This window comes from Astatotilapia calliptera, chromosome 3, assembly GCF_900246225.1.
Source record: "Astatotilapia calliptera chromosome 3, fAstCal1.2, whole genome shotgun sequence".
NCBI classification, from domain to species: Eukaryota; Metazoa; Chordata; class Actinopteri; order Cichliformes; family Cichlidae; genus Astatotilapia; species Astatotilapia calliptera.
Genome location: NC_039304.1, coordinates 41,844,077 through 41,863,867, shown reverse-complemented (window position 1 = coordinate 41,863,867; position 19,791 = coordinate 41,844,077). Strand labels below are relative to the sequence as shown.

Here is a 19,791-nt window from a genome sequence, read left to right as displayed (position 1 = left end):
CTGTAACTTACATACTTCCCACAACTAAGGAGTACATGCTCAACCGTCTCCATATCAGTGCACCCATCACACAACCCAGTCGGATGTTTCCCTATGGGAAGGGCCACCCACTACTTCCTGTTTATATAGGGTCATGAGGTCAATGATTGCATCACCAAATGGAGGGTTTTTCATTTTGTATAGTATTGTTTGTTTTCTTTAAAGTAGCCTTTTGAGTTATATTGTATGCAGTGTTTTACTTTACAAACTATTTAGTTGAGTAAATGAGTTTGTCAGTTTCATGCATGACTTTATTCCTGTTCTTTGTTTAGAATTGTATTATTTGGTTTGACCTATTTTGTTTCAATGGTAGGGGCTAACGAGGTCAGGTGTGGGCAAAGTCCTGTATAAAGCCAGTGGGATTTTTGCATGCCTGATGGATTGTTTTATGGTAAAATGGAGATGCCAGCAATAAAGTATGCTTAAAAGAACTTCAATCGTCTGTTAATGCTATTTACTTATCACCTTCCTTGCTGCTTAAGTTATGCTACATCACCGTATGCTAGTGATGGGCAGATGAAGCTTCATGAAGCACTGAAGCTTTCCATCCAATTGGTTCACCCCAGCGCAAAGCTTCTTGAAGCTTCATTTGCTCTAGTAGGACATCTACTGGACGTAAAAATATTAGTTGGCATGAATTTGAAGAGTGTGGCCTTTTGCACACAGCCTGTAAATGTCAACAACAAAAGGAGTGTGTAAAACATGTATATTGTAGTGATGGCAGTATACTGTGTATATTTATACTGGCAGTATGGAAAATGATCATTTGGAAATGCTTAAAATGGAAATGATCATTTACTGTGAGGTGAGGTGTGGTTGGGGTGTGGACAGTGGTTGTGCTTTTGTAACGTTGAGGTATGGACAGCTACACACTGAGGCCTCAGTCCTGCCTGTTCACATTTTATTCTGTAAAAACTAAATTTTCACTGCTTTTATGACCTTTAGTGGGGAGAACATAGCTAGGATTTAATGATTTATCTTTTGAATCCTTTGTCCTCCACAATGCTAAATGGCTGGGAGTCCTCAATCACCATGCTAACCAGGTCTTCATCTATTTGAGATTGTTCTCCTGAGGAAAGACAATAAAGACAAAGCACAAATATAAATAGCACACACGTAACTTATTACAGTTATATAATATTGTTATATCATTTAGTAACATTACAGCATGCTATATTATCATGGCATTTGATGGCTCACCTGGTCTTGCTCCACAATCGGTGTTCCCCTTATTCTCATGCAAAGCTCTGTAGTGCCTAAGCATGGATGAGGTGTTGTTGTTATATCCCAGCTCCCTGGCACATAGCAAACACTTCACCTTGTACAAAAGTACAGACAGCTTAACATAAATTGTATTGCAGCATCAGTATTATGAAAATACATCTTCTGTAGAAATTTACATACCTTGTTGGGAGGAATAAGATCAAAATGTTCCCACACAGGGGAGGACATCCTCCTCTTCTTAGCTGGCTCCATTCTCTCCTGACTTTCTCTCCTCACTCTCATAAACCTCCAAACGGTCTCCAAACTCTCACTAACAACTCTCCAGTCTGGGGGGTTTATATCGCTGTCATAGCTCGCGGCAAAGTTCGAACCACTTCATGAACCAGTCACGTGGTACAGCCGGGCAGCGAGGCTTCGGACGTCATCATTTTCAGCTCCTCCCATAAATGAAGCAAGCCTCGATACGCGCATCGTGGAAACGCCCCCTCCATTACTCGACACAAGCTTCGAAGCCTCGATACAGAACGTCCCATCACTACCGTATGCTTTTCATAAAAGTTTCACACAAGACAGATACAAACTTTATAAGATTTATATATATATTTTCCATATGGGATGAGCCTTTCTTCTTTAGAGGTACATAGATCTGACAGTCATCAGCAGTGTTGGTCAAGTAACTTGAAAAAAGTAATCAATAACTAACTACTGATTATTTCCCCCAAAAAGTAATCTCGTTACTTTACTGATTACTTATTTTAAAAAGTAATTAATTACTTTGTTACTTAGTTACTTTTTAAAAACATGATTTACAACCTGAAGAGGTGATAGAGCGATAGATCTTTCAGCCCAATTCTACTTTTTCTACATAATCCATCATACAAAATGTAATCAAATGGAAAAGTCTCTTTTTAAACTTGTTTTATTAGTTTTAATCTTTTAACTTTATGCATCAAGCAAAGATTTAATTATATGCAACATTCTCTGACTGGAAGAAATTTGTTTAATATTTAAACCTATTTTCTGCACATTCCAGCACATAAAATATATTTTTTTTTTGTGTTTACACTCACTCTTTCAAATAGATGCAAGTAAAACACAGCAGAAAATAAATAAAGTCAAAGACTAGCGGTCCTGTTGCTCTATTTTCACCTGTAAAGCAGGAGTGGGTAGGCGGATGTTTGCCCTAGTGCAGGTGTGCCGCAGCGGTCAGTTCAAGAATCCGCGAGTTTCTCTGTGAATCTCCCATTACGTCGTAGCTACTCGGTGCTTGTTGGAAGTTTAGGGGTTTTTTTAGCTGTAAAAAGAAGTTTTCTTCCCACGCACAACGGACACTTATGTTTTTGTCACTTTTTATGGAATCAAACTCAAAGTAAGGTCAGTACTTCCACGCTTTAAACGCTGCACGCTCATACTCTCTCCCGCACTCGATATATCATCCATTGTTCTCCAAAAGTTGATTCTGTTCATCTGGACGTAGCGTTTTGTGGGAGAAACGTTTCGTCACTCATCCAAGTGACTTCTTCAGTCTCAGCTGACTGCAGGTTTCCCCAATCTGTTCCCAAGCGCCGTGGACCTCTATGTGAACCCTCAGTTGTGCGGGCTGTACAACATTATATAGTTAGCCAAAACATAGCAGCTATCTTCCTCCCACATGGACATGGCAGTCTTGGTGTCTGCTCCGAAGCATCCTCATATCTCCGTGACCTGTTCTGGTGTCTGCTCCCTACTCTGTAAGAGACAGAAAAGAAAAAAGGTCAGGATAATCTAATGCTATTATCCATTGTTCTTCTAGTGATTCAAAGTTGGTTTAGAGTATCATGTTCGGAACTCTTTTACCCAGGGACCTATTTTACTTATTATCTATGTGTGCAAGTATGTTTGCAATTACCCCTCTGCACTCTAGGTCATGTCTTACAATATATCAGTCTGGACAGTCACTCCGAACAAAGCGTCTGACCTTCAAAAGACTGAGTGCCAACTCGAATGAGCACATTTGCAATGTGTGTATCAAAATAATTATAACTGCTTATTTTAGTAAGAGAAATCAAACATTTTCAATCCCAACACTCCCTCCTTTCACACGTTTTAACGTGTGTTTCGTTCAGCCTGCTGTCCCACAAGTTCCCCTCCAGTGTGACACTCAGCCTTTCAGCTTTTCCCTCTTAACTGGGGTGGGGTCTTTTAGTCGAGTCAGTGCTAAATCAGCTGTCGTCCCCATTCAGTTGGTCAGATACTGGGTCTTCCAGACCATCAGCCTGCCTCCTCATGGAAACGCACTGATTCATCACCAAGCCCAACCGACACTGGCATCTGATAGGGTGGCACTGCATGTTCTTCCCTTAGTGTCGCTGTTTTCAGTCTGTTAATTAGAGTTCTCAAACTTGGGATAGACAATATCCACACGAGTCAATACAGCTGTGAACATGGCCAATTATCAGTCAAGTACCAATTAATCATAAAATGATAACTTTTATTTTCTGAATGTTTCAGTCACCCAGAGGATCTTCAATCCCAGAAAATTCCTTCTCCTCATTTGATAATGTCTGTCGTCTTTCCATGCCCTGGTAACTGGCCCATCTGGAGCTGTATCACTTGAAATATACGTACAACAGCCAAACCACACCTTGGTCACACCAACCCCTTTTCCACCCTGAGGATGTCCAATGCTATCCTACTCTGGACTGTTAAAAGTGACTTTAACACCGACTGATCTGTCAGTAATGTTTATTGCATTCCCTGGTCAGGTTAGCCAATCTCTGCACATTGTAATGAACATAATCAACTTGGTCAACATTTTATTGGATGTTATTTCAAACACAACAACAATTAATGAATAACAGAAACTGATGGAGCTGAACATTTATTTATCTGAAATTAAGTCAATCTTGTGTACGGGTTGAATTAAAGTGTGACTCAAAATCTTGGGGTGTGATAAAAAGTGCTTTGAGGCGACTTTTGATGTGATTTGGCACTATATAAATAAAATTGAAGTGAATTGTTAATGACAATCAAGACGAACATCTTTTACTTGCTAGCAAGGGATGCCCGCTTGGTGTCTCAGGAAAGCACTCTGAATCCAACCACAGACGACCTCAACTCTGGCCTCCGCTTGCCGCCTTTCATTGAAAATAGTTACAACACACTTAAGCACCTCCCATTGTAAAACCCCCTATGGCTACAAAAGACAAGGCAATATGTGTGTATGTGTGTGCAGGTGTATGTATGTGCGACAATGTGTGTGTGTGGGTGTGTGCATGTATGAGTTTGAGTGTATGTTTGTTTTTGTGGGTGTGTTTCTGTGATCTCCTTCCCACAAAAGGATCATAAAAGCAGGAAGTTTACTAAGCAACAAACAGAACCCTCACATAGATATCCCTAATAAAACACTGCAGCCTCCCCCACCAACAAACTGGCTGGAGAGGTGGTCAGAGACAAAGGAATGCCTTTGATCAGGCTGCTTGAACTAAGACTTACAAATTTAAGTAACACAATAACAACATTTAACAATTTGACTCCAACAGGAAACATATTCAAGAAACTTAGAGAAGTCCAGATGCTTTTCTTTCCAGGCTCCTTAGATGGAAGGATTTTGACAAGCACAGAAGAGTTTAAGAAAAATGAAATTGATTAATAAATCTTCTTAATAGAGTCTGTTTATTCTTTAGGCTGGAAGTGAGCGGCTGTGAAATTAGACAATCTAGCCTTCGTTATATCCTCGCCCTTACTTCTGCGTTTTTCTGGTCGCTAGCACCAGAGCATGATCCGCAATGAATCCTGGCATATGGTAGGCCACGAAGCATACACCCGACCCATCCTTCAAATCTAGGGAAAAGGAGGACGCATTTGTTGCCGCATTTGGAGGACTCTTCGATTATCTCAGGACAAATTTTGGATCACTCGTGTTTGAAGACAAATCCACATCATTATAGATTATTGATTGGCTGGAATCAAACAGACTGATGAACATTAATTTATGTGGCAGTTCCAACTGCTGCTCACAAATTTGATAACAAGGAGAAGTCAGTTCCACACTGACAGGCGAAGACGAGGAAGACACTCATCTTTGCACGTTGGCCTCGTCAGTTATGTGACCACATTTCTGTTTGGACTCAAACTGATACGAGCAGGGCAGGTGTCACACAGCATTATTGTTCAGGTGTGATAAGATAAGATAGAACTTTATTAATCCCTCGGGTGGGTTCCTCTGGGAAATTCGATAAAGTGAGTCAGACTCTTTGTACTTGTGCAGTCCTATTTAATAATATGTTATTAGTGTTGATGATTCACAAAGAATAGGAACTCTGCTGCATGCAGTAACTGGTTTTTCTAGTTTGGTGGTTCCATGGATGATCATTAAAACCTCATTAAAAACACCTCTGATTTGCATGAACATTATGTGAAACAGAGCAGAGAGCTGATGCTGACTCTCTGCATAAAAGCACAAATATTCCTTCATGTCTGTGGGATTCATTTTATTCTGTAGTGTGAGAAACTTTGTGATGTCTGAATTATGCTCTGTCATTAAAGTCTAGACTATTCATTTTTAGAGGTAGGACTCACAAGACACCCCATAATACAGTAGCATCACTATTCCTCATTTATTGGATTTTTTTTTAACATTTTGCAGTTGAGTATTACAGTAATATGTTTTCATGTTTTTACAGTGCCATGATCTCTTCAATAAAATTGAAGTGAATTGATTTGAATTGGTAGTCTTTATGCAGCTCTGTTAAATAACATGTCGTTACTGTTGATGCTTCACAAAGAAGGAATGCTGCAAACTGAAACTGTGCTGCATGCAGTTACTAGTTCTTCGAGTTTGGTGATTGAAACGTCCATGGAAGATGTTTAACTGGCTGAAAACACCCAACATAATTAAAAACAGCTCTGATTCTCACACAGTAAACCAGAATATGTTGGCAAACCATAAAAAGAATTAAGGCTACCGATTGCTTCAAGTTTTTTTTAAACTGATGAACTTAAAAGTTGGAGCTCTTTAGAGGTCAGACACTTTGATTGCATTTGACATGTGGCTGAAATAAAAGTTAAAGGTTTAATAAATAAATTAAAAATGTTTAGCAACTAGCACATAGCCTCTGGGATCGCTGCGACACACAAACCCTTCCACCATGATATGGTAAGGATTTGCGCAGGAGACAAAACTTGACTTTTATTATTATTATTAATAATAATAATAATAATAATAATAATAATAATAATAACAATAAACAAATACAGTCAGTAAAGTGACAAGGATCAGGATCCATTAAAAATGTCATACTGATGTGATTTTGCTTCATGAATAATTTTTCTTTTTTATCTTTGATAAAATTGCTGTCATTGCATAGTCTGATTATGAAGTAATAAATATATTAATTAGATGATATTTTTAAGCAGCAGGTTGTAAATAAGTTAAAATGACAGCTGTTTGTCCATTCATTATGTGTGCATGACAAACTGTGGTCTGTAGTGAACATGGAAGTGTCAAGTCTGTAGTCATGAGGCAGAATGCAGTCGCATCTGAAAACAGAGGCACACATGGAGACATTAAATGCAAATTTAAAGCAATGAACCACGAAGAAAGGAGACAAATGTTCTAGTGTTCATTCAAATCACAGGTGCCGAACTCCAGGCCTTGAGGCCCGGTGTCCTGCAGGTGTCCTTAATCGAACACAGCTCATTTAAATGGCTAAATTACCTCCTTGACGTGTCTTTAAGTTCTCCAGAAGCCTGGTAATGAACTAATCATTTGATTCAGGTGTGTTGACCCAGGGTGATATTTAAAACCTGCAGGACACCGGGCCTCGAGCCTCTAGTTTGACACCCCTGAGTTAAATGAACTCGATTGTTCATGTCAAGCCCCTCCCACCTGTCCCGCCTCGTTCCAGGAAGCAGCTCACCTGTGCATCTATGTTTAGTATCCAGATGTAGAGTGTAGCTTGTTGTTCGTGTCTGTGGTTGAAGAAAATGTAAGTTTGTTTTGTTTCATCCTTTAACAGTTTCTCTTTAGGAACTTTACTGTTTGTTCAGCTCATGTTTGATTTCTTCACATAACAAACTGTGTGTTATTATTTCCGGTCTCTCCATTAAAGTCATTCTGTAATGTTTTCCTGGCTAACATCAGCTTTGTGCAGCTTAGTTCAGCATTAGTTCTTCACCTGTGATGCAGAAGTAGAGTAAGTTGATGGTCAGCAGCTGAACTCAGAGCCGTTGTTACTGTGGATCTACTTTCTAATGACTGAATGCAGATTTTCCTGCCTCAATCAGTCTGTAGAGGAGGCAGAGAGGAGAGACTCAGAGCTCCGGGTCTTTATATTCATTTTTGTAGATTATACTTTGTCACAAACTGTTGGCTCTCCTCCAAGGATGTCATGATGTGACAGTGGAGAATCCTGTTACTCAGACTGTGCTGTTGCACAGCAGATCCAGTTTGACCAGTTTCAAAAGCTGAGAGTCTCACTTCATGTCTCTGTGTATAAAACAAATATAACTTGAATTTTTTTGGTGTTCAACTAAAATTACAAAACCTGCTTCTGGGTCTGATCAGAAATCAATAGCCTTTGCTGTAATAAAATCCTATAAAAGTTGATTTCAAATTTTTTCATGTAAGACTAATTAACAGGCACTTGATAGATTTTAAAAGAAAGAATCTGAAAACAAAACGTTTTAAAAGAGTATTGTGGGGTGTAGGTGGTCATTAAAATAGAAAAAACAACTGAACTATTTTCAATAACAAACCCTAGCATGCACTAATTTTACACATCTCACAACAACAATACATATTTCAAAGATTTGATCAGTGTTTTGGTTGTTGTTGAGAATTTACATGTTGCTTTTAAAACCACATGAAGTGTGATTGGCTACTGTCCACTGAGACCAAGCATTCAAAGGAGCTTGCAAAGAAAAGCGTCTGGACTTCTTTAAGTTACTTGAAGACGTTTCACCTCTCATCCGAGAAGCTTCTTCAGTTCTAAGGTCAAATGGTGGAGAGTCCCAGATATAAACCTAGTGGGAGTGACCCCCCACAGAGGGACAAAAGGACCCCCTGATGATCCTCTAATCGCCTGAGCCAAGGTGTGAAACTGGGTGTGGGTCCCAATCAGCCAGAGTTTCGGGTGTGTTCATTGTGAAACCTGGCCCCACCTTATCATGCGAATTCCTGAGATCAGATGGCCCAGGATGTGAGTGGGCGTTAAGGCGTCTGGGAAGGGATCTCAAAACTGGATTATAGATGGCAGAGAGTTGGTGTCGTAAACCCCCGCCTCTGTTCAAAGATGGTCGCTCACAGTGGACATAGATGGCTTCTTTCACTCCTCTTTCAAACCATCTGTCCTCTCTGTCCAAAATGTGAACATTGGCATCCTCAAAGAGTGTCCTTTATCCTTAAGATGCAGATGGACTGCTGAGTCTTGTCCTGTGGAGGTGGCTCTTCTGTGTTGTGCCATGCGCTTGTGAAGTGGCTGTTTGGTCTCTCCAATGTAGAGGTCTGGGCATTCCTCGCTGCACTGTACAGCATACACCACATTGTTAAGTCTGTGTTTTGGCGTTTTGTCTTTCGGGTGAACCAGTTTTTGTCTGAGCGTGTTGCTGGGTCTGAAATGCACCGGGATGTCATGCTTGGAGAAAACTCTCCTGAGTTTTTCTGATACACCGGCTACATAGGGGATGACAATGTTGTTGCGTCTGTCCTTCTTATCCTCCCTCACTGGTGTCTGGTCTTCTTTTCTGTGCCTCTTTGCTGACTTTAAGAACGCCCATTTAGGATAGCTGCACGTTTTGAGTGCTTCCTTTACATGTGTGTGTTCCTTCTTTTTTCTTTCAGGCTTAGAGGGAACATGTTCTGCCCGGTGGTGTAGGGTCCTAATTACTCCAAGTTTGTGTTCCAGAGGGTGATGGGAGTCAAAGAGGAGGTACTGGTCCGTGTGTGTGGGCTTCCGGTAAACTTCGATGTTGAGGTTGCCGTTCTCTTCAATGTGCACAGCGCAGTCCAGGAAAGGCAAACAGTTGTCCTTTGTGTCTTCCCTGGTGAACTTGATGTTTTTATCCACAGCGTTAATGTGCGCAGTGAAGGATTCCACTTCTTGTGTCTTGATTTTGACCCAGGTGTCATCCACATATCTGTACCAGTGGCTGGGTACTCTTCCTTTGAAAGAGCCAAGAGCCTTCCTTTCAACTTCCTCCATGTAAAGGTTGGCTACAATAGGTGACACGGGGGAGCCCATGGCACAGCCATGTTTTTGTCTGTAAAAGCCTTCGTTGTATGTGAAATATGTAGTGGTGAGGCAGAGGTCTAACAGGGTGCAGATCTGATCGGGTGTGAAGTTGGTCCTGTCCTCCAAGGAGCTGTCTTCTTGTAGTCGTTTTACACAGACGAGACCAAGCATTCTTCTTCTTGCCATCAAAATGGAAACAGCAGGAAGAGCACAAGTTACTTTGATCTTGTCACGATCTGGCTGGCAGACCGTGGGGATGTGGGGAAAGGAGGACCCAAAACGCAGACTCTGCGATGCAAACAGTGCTCTTTATTTACAGTGAAAAGCTGTAAAGACAATAACTCCCCGTTGCTCCTCTGAACCCCGTGTGCATGCTTCCCTCCGACGTCTGTGCTCGTGCTCCCCGCTGTTGTGTTTCCGCACACCCCATGCGTGCTGCCTTTCTGGACCACTCTTCCTCCTGCAGGGAAACCATAGAAGTAGCCGTCAACACTAACCCTCGGCGGGCATATACAAACAGCACTGACATATACTGACACACACTAACTTGGTACGATAACTCAATGATCCCGCGCCGGTGGGAGCTCCAACACTCTCCTAAGTAGCTCCCCCGACGAGCCCTGATCACCAACAGGTGTGGCAGGAACTTCACGTGTGGCCAGTCCTCCCACAGGGCCACACCCATCAGGCCTGCAGCTGGCTGTGCTCGATCCTCCAGCCACACCCGCAGACATACACGAACACACCCACACCCTGCCTATACATACGAGTGGGACACAGACTAACACAGCATTGTGCAGAAAAATATAAATAGAATATGCATAGGTTCATTAACATATGATATCTTACCTAGGCGTTATTAAAACCTCAACTTTATTATTATTCCTCAACTTCAGGGTTTAAGTGTGTTAAATTCACGCTTTTTTTTTTTTTTTTTTTTTGTGTCCCGTTTGGATCTATAGCCATCAGAATTGTTGTCTTGAGACCAAGAAAGATGCCAAGCGGATTTATTTTACCAAGTGGATCATCATGGCCTTGCCATATTGGTCCATTTGGTTGACCTTTATTATAATTATGAATTTATTTTATTTTCAGTTGCAAACGGGACAGACATAACTGTGGGATAGGACAGGGGGAAAGAATGAAAGAAAGAGGGGGAGAGAAAGAAAGAAAACCAAAGGGGAGAAGAGATGGTGAGAAGGGGGGGAAGAGAGAGAAAAAAAAATTCACGCTATTTTAACACTGATGAAAAATAGCAAGCTGATTTTCATTGCGTGTGTGTGTGTTATTAGTAGGGATGGGTATCGTTTAGGTTTTATCCGATACCGGTGCCAAACCGGTACTTTTGAAACGGTGCCGGTGCTCAAACCGGTGCTTAAAGAATGGACAACACAAAATTGGTCCAAAAACCTCCCATGTTCAGCTGTTTTTTTTGTAAAAAGATAACAGTGTTAGCCTTTTCTGCAGCTATGGGGCATATATGGTATCACTCTTGGCTGGAAGCAGTGCTTAAACAATGGAAAAAACACAAACTTTGTCCAAAAACCTCTCATGTTCAGCTGTTTTCCACTTTTTCTTTGGTCATTTTAGCCTTTTTGGCCAGGGTGAAGGGAGCATCTGCCATCAAACAAGAAGACAGCTGCATGTAGCTATGATGATGTTTGCTAGTTCACCTTACATGCATTAATGTAATAACGTGGTGAGCCTACTCAACGAAAATTACACACAGACAACATTAAGCTACTCACGCAGAGAAGAACGGCTGCTGCTGCCGTCATCATCCGTCATCATTTCTGCTACACTGGCAGGGCTATGGGCCAGGACTCCATTCTTCGGGTTTTGGGGGGATATTGCTCCGGGTACGATAACGGGCAACCCACCCACAGTAGATGTGCACGGTGTGAGGTCTCGCAGCAAGCTATCAAATACGGCGCATTTCTCGGCTTTAAAAAAAAAACAAAAAAAAAAACCCCGCTATGCGTCGCCAGGTGTTTCATCGGATTTGAGATGTTACCTCCTTTGACAGTATCACAGTATCAGCTTAAAGCACTTGTTGCAGGCTGCTGAGTTTGCATCTTTTGGACCTGGACCTGCCTACTATCCTCGGAAACGTAAAATGATTGGCTAGAATCTAAAGTGTATCACAGCTCAGTGGAAAAAAAAAGCACCGAAATAAAGCACCGAAATGTGCACTGCTTTTCGGTCTGCTTACTACCGTTTATGTCAGAACCGGTACCATCATGGCACCGGACACCGGTACCCATCCCTAGTTATTAGTAGAGATGGACCGATCCGATATTACGTATCGGTATCGGTCCGATACTGACCTAAATTACTGGATCGGATATCGGAGAAAAATAAATGTAATCCGATCCATTAAATATCACGAAAGCACCTCACAAAACTTGCAATACGCCGTAACTCACCTCAGAACGTTAGCACGTTGGAGCAGTATGCATCACGTGATAGAGCGGCTGTGGCATGCGGGACCTGTCGGTGCTCTGGATAGCATTTGGAGCTTCGCTAGCAACCCGGCATTTCATCTCCGACAAAGTTATCCCCGAGAGAAGTACAGCAAGTGTGTAAGTCCATCTCTGAATGTTTGTAAAGCATTCCTGCGTTAAGCTTAACAAACGATATATGGAGCGACTGCCTCTTCTTGCTGCTACTTCAATCATGAAACTGCTTAACGATCAGCTGATCGGCTTTTCTGTCCCGAGTCCGTGTTTCTTCTTTGTTTTTGGTCCACTTTGCACCAGAAAGAGGAAACCAGCGGCTGAACAACAGAAGCACGTTTAAGCTTGATCAGCTGTTGTTAGAATGTATTTAATATTACTTTCTACTCGAGGATCTTTTTCTACGTAGCTGACGCTGGTAACTGTGCAGGGGCGGATCTAGCAAAGTTTAGCCAGGGGGGCCGATAGGGCATTAACAGGGAAAAGGGGGCACAAAGACATACTTTTCTTTCTTATTCTCATTTAAAATGTCTAGCTTTTAATAAATAATTATCTGACACCCAAAGTTTTAATTTGATGCAAAATGAATAGAAGTCCATTACTGTATATAGTAACTATTAAGTCTAATATATATACCCTAGTAAGCTATAGTACTTTTTCCTTTGGGAAGGTACCATCTGTGCAGTCTGCAATTTTGTTGAAGAAAGATGTTGAATCTATTTAATATTTCTTGAAAAATAATTGATTTCTGTGCATTTTTATTCACACTGCATCAAATTAAGGTTGATTACGTCGATTAAGCATCATGAGGTGGAGCGTGAGGGGTGGTTCCCTATTTTTTATTATTTTTGTTGTTGCTGGGAGTTGGAACCCTATTAGTTAGGTTGCTTAATATTTACGCTAAGTACTCTTTAAAATACCAGAATAGGGAGGATGGTGTAGGTTTAAGTTTATTAGATTGATCAGTATTGCTGAACTATGAAACATTTTTTTTGCATACAGGTATAACAGAATAGCTTTAGTGTAGTAGTTGTTTTAAACTTGAGTATGAACTTATACAAAATGCAGCAAGATATTTTAAAAACAGTTTTGTTGATTAAAAAACACTATATCGGATTCATATCGGTATCGGCAGATATCCAAATTTATATCGGTATCGGACATAAAAAAGTGGTATCGTGCCATCTCTAGTTATTAGTCAGGTTTAATCGATGTCTGTGCAGTGGAGCTGCAGATCCACCACGGCATGTTCTCAAAGCTGCCTTTCATGCACATTTCTCTGCTATAATTGGATCCTTTTTTTAACTACTTTGCTATGAGTCCACTGGTCTTTGTATCACTTTTCATCACAATAAGCAACTTGGACAAGATGATAAACAGACTCACATGCTCAAGATGTTGTCTAATCTTCATGAGCTCCCTTGTATTTATAAGTGTTAGTAAGGTTAATATAGTTTCTGTTTGTGTGGTTTTGCATATGTTTCTTTATTCAGTGTTTCAGACTCTTTCACAATTTTCACCCTTAAGCAGTCAGTTTTCTTTTTCCCAGGTTTGCTAACCCAAATTTAGATTTCCCACATTAAACAACAGCATTCCTCTGTGTTCTCACCTGCTCCTCTCACTCCGTTGACCTCTCCCACTTCAACAGTCCAATACCAGGCAGTTCTCTTTCCGCTTTGTCCTGCATTCTCCTCTGTCTCTCTTTAACTGCCATGTTATTGCTTTTTGGAACTGCACTCTCTGTCTTCAGCCAGGAGTGAGAGCTCGTTTGTCAGGTTTAGTGACACATGGCGCTGTAAACAATTCAACCAGAAACTTGGCCTGAACGTTTCCAGTGATGTTAACCTATAACTTTCTTCCGACTGCTGCATGTGGAAAATTGATCCAGGTCTGCTTTGCGCCTAAAAATAACAAAACTAAGACATTTTCATTATTATCATCACTGCTTAAAACACACTTATCTCTCTCTGGCCAGAAGCACCAATTTATGTCATATATTCACATTCATAAGTGTAAGTGTTATGTCCCCTGGCTAGTCTAGGGGGTTGAAGGGACGAACATAAATGTGGATAGAGAAGGAGGAGCCAAGATGGTAATTTTAAAAGGTTTATTTAATACTGGTGATGGGATGTGGGTTCAGACCGAGGTGTAACGTCAGGGAGAGCCAAGGCCAACATAACAAACAAAACATCCCTGACATAGAAATAAAAGAAACTTACCTAATTCCAAAGAAACAAAATATACAACCTATAACCATAACCTACCTAACAACACGTCTGTGAAGGTTCTCAGTCATCCAGGTCATCGTAGTCAAAGGAGCTTGCAAAGAAAAGCGTCTGGACTTCTTTAAGTTGCTTGAAAAGCAACTTAAAGAAGTCCAGACGCTTTTCAGACGGTTTAGAAAAGTCTGGAGCAACAAGAACAGGTGAACTCGACAGAAGACCTTTTGCACATTCAAAACCATATTGACACTCGGGACTCCAAATGAATGGTACCTTCGGGCTGCACAGGTTGGTCAGTGGTGTTACGACTTCAGAAAAATTCCTACAGAAACAGCTGTAGTAACCAACCATCCCCAGAAATCTGCACAGCTCACGGCGTGTTGTTGGCACAGGAAAGTTAAGAATGGCATTAACCTGATAGGGCGAACCTTGCCCTGCCCAACTTCCTTTCCAAGGTAGGTCACTGTAGCCTTACAAAACTCGCATTTAGCCAAGTTGAGGGTCAAGGAAGCATCAGCTAAATGCTTGAACACAGTGGTTAAGGTGTCAACATGCTCTGACCAGCTGGAAGAATAGATGACCACATCATCAAGGTAAACATTACAGTTTGCCACACCAGATAATACAGTTGACATTAACCTCTGAAAGGTAGCAGGAGCATTTCTCATTCCAAATGCCATGACTGTATATTGTAAAAAGTGATCAGGTGTTACGAAAGCTGAGATTTCTGATGCTGTTTCTGTCAGAGGTACTTGCCAATAACCTTTAAGAAGGTCCAGCTTACTCACATAAGCAGCAGATCCGACGCTGTCAATACAGTCCTCAATACGGGGCAGTGGGAAGGAATCAGGTACTGTTACTGCATTTACCTTGCGGAAATCTGTGCAAAAGCGAGGTGTTCCATCTGATTTTGGCGTAACCAGGCACGGAGAACTCCATGGACTATAGCTTGGGATAGCCAATCCATGCTATAGAAGGTAGTCTACTTCTGTGTTCATCATTTCCCTTTTTGCCATATTCACACGGTAAGCATGCTGCTTAATAGGCACGGCATTCCCAACATCAATGTCGTGCTCTATTACAGTAGTACGGGAAAGCATGTCCCCAAAGAGTGTTAAATGAATGGTGACGAGCCTTTCAATGTCCAACTGTTGCTCACGGGTCAAGTGAGACAGATATATAGACAACTGGGACAGTACCTCAGAATTAAGCATTCTGGCATTCTGGTAGCTGGCATCACAAAGTTTGAGCCTGTCTTCATCTAAGCTCGACCTCAATCCTGAGGGAGAGTTCAACAAGAGAGTTTCTGGAGATGAGATTGGCTCTGACGGAGATGCCACAGGCTTATCTGCGGTGCCACAGAAAGAGGCAGCTCTAGAATGAAAAGATTTGAGCATATTGAGATGGCACAAGCGTGTTTTACGCTTCCTATCTGGTGTTTTAATCACATAGTCAGTGTCATTTACTTTCTTATCCACCTGGTATGGTCCACAGAAGCGGGCAGACAATGCAGAGCTAGCAGTTGGTAGAAGAACCAAAACCTTGTCACCTGGATTGAAAGATCGAGGAACGGCTTTTTTATCATACCAACTCTTCATCTTCACCTGAGCAGAGGAGAGGGCTTCTGCAGCTGGCAACCTGGCCTTATGGAGGCGCTCTCTGAACTGTGAAACATAATCCAGAACATTAGTTTTCACAACATGGTCTGTTGACAAGAACTGTTCTTGCAACAACTTCAAAGGTCCCCGAACAGAATGACCAAACACTAGTTCATTTGGGCTAAACCCAAGGGACTCTGCATGACCTGCTTGAAAAGTTTAGACAGAAAGTTAGTTCCTTGGTCTGTCTGTGAAGAACTTTGTCAAAACTTTAATCACCAAAGGTGCAGTTATTCTTCTGAGTGGGACAGCTTCTGGAAAACGAGTCGAAGTACACATTGCAGTCAGTAAAAACTGATTACCATTCTTTGTCTTGGGCAATGGACCAACACAGTCCACAATGACACATTCAAAAGGTTCACCAAGTACTGGTATAGGATGAAGAGGAGCTATAGGAACTGTCTGGTTTGGCTTTCCTGCAATCTGACATGTTTTACAAGTGCGGCAAAACTCAACTACATCAGCCTTCAATCCTGGCCAAAAGAAATGGTTGAGTATCTTGTTGTACGTTTTTGTAACTCCCAAATGACCAGACAGAGGGTGCTCATGTGCATGGGAGACTACGTAGTGACGATACTCAAGAGGCACAACAATCTGATAAGTAGTGCTCCAGTCACAGTCATCAGAACAGGTTCCCTTTACGTCCGCTGTTAGACTTGGGTGGGCAGTCTACTTGCGCATCAAGACCCCATCTTCCAAGAAATAAGAAGCCTTTTTATTTCCTGTTTCAGAAAGAGAAGTAAAGCATTTAGTCAATGAGGGATCAGACTTCTGAGCAGCAACAAGGCTTTCATGTGTGACTGGCAAGTCTAACTGTGGGAGATGTAGATCCTTCCACTTCTCAGCAGTATCCTTTGAGCCACTTTTAAGATCAACCAGGGTTTGCAAATCATCTGTAGCCAGAGCCTGAGCCAACGAAGAGTCTGACAAATCAATTTCTGCTTTAAGTCTTGCTTGAGCCCTGGTGAGAACACAAGCAGGAAAAACAGATGGGGAAACATGTTGCTAGGTCGTTGCTCTTCAAGTTTGATTCTGGATCATTTGTTACTTCGGGAACAGGTTGCACTTTTCCACCAGCAATATTATTTCCCAAAATGAACTGCACCCCTTTTATGGGAAGTGAGGGGCGTACTGCCACAGAGAAGATGCCATTAACCAACTTTGACTTGATGTGTACATAATGCAAAAGAGCTTCGACATAGCCCATTTCAACTCCTTGAATCAGAATACTACCATGACAAGAGGAATGGTCACTCAGGGGTAATAAATCAGATAAAATCACAGATCGTGACCCTCCCGTATCTCTGAGTATTCAAATGGGTTTTTCATCCTCAGGCTTCCCAGTCAATGACACAATGCCATCTAAGAGGAAGGGTTTGAAGCAGGGATCAACTCCTTCACTTTGGTCCCTTCTCTCAGCACGGATGGTTTTAATTAAACCTACTCCTTTTGGTGACTGGTTCTTGCGCTTCAAAGCGGGACATTCAACAACAACATGACCAAGTTTATGACAATAGAAACATTCCCTTTCAGTCCTTGGAGCAAAAGTCTGTCGTGGGCTTCAAGGATCCTTTCGTGGGGGAGGTTCTCTGGTGGTAACTTCACGTTTCTGCACAAAAACAGTTTTATGAGTCAGCACAAATTCATCAGCTATCACAGCTGCTTCTTTCAAAGTGGAAACCTTCTGTTCATTAAGGTGTACAACAATGCGTTCTGGCAGGCCATTTTTGAACTCTTCCAGCAGTATCAGTTCACGTAAGGAGTTGTAGTCAAGAACTTTACTTGCTGTTATCCATTTATCAAAAAGAGTAGCTTTTTCACGAGCAAACTCTACAAAAGTCTGAATTGCTGTTCTTTTGTGATTGCGAAAGCGTTGCCTATACGCTTCGGGAACAAGTTCATAATCAGCAAGGATAGCAGACTTCACTACATCATATTTCAAACTTTCTTCCAAAGACAAAGCAGAACAGACTTCTTGTGCTTTGCCTACCAATTTGCACTGAAGAAGCAATGGCCAAACTTCTCTCGGCCAGTGCAATGAGGCAGCAACACGTTCAAACACATTGAAATATGTATCAACTTCTGATTCACGAAATGGAGGTACCAACACAATGTTTTTACTCACATTGAAACCACATGGGTTTACATGGGAGGAGGTTGTTTCACCAACAGATGAATTTGCAGAACTAGGTTGAGTAGTAGTACTTCTTGAAGTCTGTGCCTGTAACTCCAACTGACGCAGTCTGACCTCCCTTTCAATCTGCAACTCCAGCTCCAACTTTTTCAGCTTTAACACCTTTTCTGTCTGCTTCCAACTCCAACCTGCGAAGTTCCAACTCTGCCTGACGAGCTTGGGCTTTATCCTGAGCCTCAAATTGTAATTTAGCCAAACGTACCTTGAGTAATACTTCTTGTCTTGAACGAGGAGAAGATGGAGCAGCAAAAGAAGGTGAGCCATTAGTGCTTAAATTTTCCACCGTTTGTTGCTCCACAGCAGCAGGGTTTTGCCCTTCTTCCTTTAACACAGCAGGCTTCACTCCTTCATTAGGGGTCCTGTCAAGAGGAACTGGCAAACGAGGTGATTTAGAAACAGGAAGCAGGCCTTCTTCCACAAGTTTGTTTGAAACAGCAGTTTTCAAGTCCTCTTTCACCATTTGCCTTGATACATTTAACTCAAAGTGGGTAAAGGCAGCCGGTGTGGTGTTAGCTTTAGCTTAGCCCGTAGCCCTCCGCGCCTACCTCACCTTTGTTTATGATCTCGGCGCCGTCTGCGTGCACTTCCGCCCGGCCGGGGAGAGTGGGCAGCCTCCGGTGTTCTGGAGATCTCTGGGATGAGTCGGAGATCGGCAATAGAACTGTTGGCGTTATGAGTCCAGCTGTCCAGAAGCTCTTGTCTGCTGTAGGTCAGCAACGCACAGCAATTCTGGATGAATAATCCAGTTAAAAGTAGATAAAAAAACCGCTAAATAGCAGATTCTGGAGAGACACTGAGCCTCGCGTTGTTCACGCGCCACCATCTTGGAATTACATAGATGTTCACTCCCGGCCATTTAGAGCCTCGCCTGTACTTGTATATGGTGAACCATTAAAGTTGAGCCATATACAGGGTGAGGGGAGATGACCCTTTGTGATCAGCAGGAAGCCACACACACACACACACACACACACACACACACACACACACACACACACACACACACACACACACACACACACACACACACACACACAGTTCCTTAGCTTTTTTGTCACACTATATGGGTTTTACATTATGTAACCAGTTTAAACCAGTTCGACTGTGTTTGTGTAAACCACGGTGGTCAATAAAAGAGCCTGCAATCAGAGTCAGTTTGAAGTTGGCTGGAAACAGGTGAATATGCTTTCAGCTCCAAGAGCCTGGTTCCAACCAGGCTTCCCTTGCGCTGCAAGTTAAAACCGGTTGTGTCAGGGCTCTGTGTGCGGGCAGGTGGAGATGTGGATCCAAGTGCAGGACTCTGAGACGGAAATATAACTGAAAACCACAGCTTTATTGCTGGCACCAACAAAACAGAAACCAAACATGAAAATACTAACTGGAACACACAGGCAGGATCTGAGGGTACGACGCAACACCGAGCACGGGCAAACACAGGGCTTATATACAAAGGGTAATAATGAGGGAATGGACAACAGGAGGGAGACACAGCTGGGAGAGATCAGGGCTGACGAGACAGGGGGAACAAAGCTGCACACACTAACATAAGACAAAGACTTTCACAATAAAACAGGAAACATGAATCACTACTCAAAACCCAAGCAAATCATAATTCAGAGAAAAACCAAACATAAGAACTAATCTCTTAACAAGAATAACTGAAACATAGATTATAATAAGAATCAACAAAGCACCAGAGAAACATAAAGAACATCATTCATCAACAACATCCATCATTCAAAAAATAAACCAAAACATAATAAACTCAAAATGCTGGGTCGAATC

General features: G+C 41.9%; 1 protein-coding gene and 1 pseudogene across 1 annotated transcript in view; one reads left to right on the top strand and one right to left on the bottom strand.

The window, feature by feature from the left end:
• LOC113019578 (protein NLRC3-like) overlaps nucleotides 1-19,791 on the bottom strand; it is a 576,297-nt pseudogene that overhangs the window by 35,776 nt on the left and 520,730 nt on the right.
• LOC113009816 (cytidine monophosphate-N-acetylneuraminic acid hydroxylase-like) overlaps nucleotides 7,104-19,791 on the top strand; it is a 43,383-nt gene continuing 30,695 nt past the window's right edge. The window contains exon 1 of the mRNA XM_026148393.1: nucleotides 7,104-7,232. The gene's annotated coding sequence lies outside the window, so the exon portion shown is untranslated. The remainder of the gene's footprint in view (nucleotides 7,233-19,791) is intronic.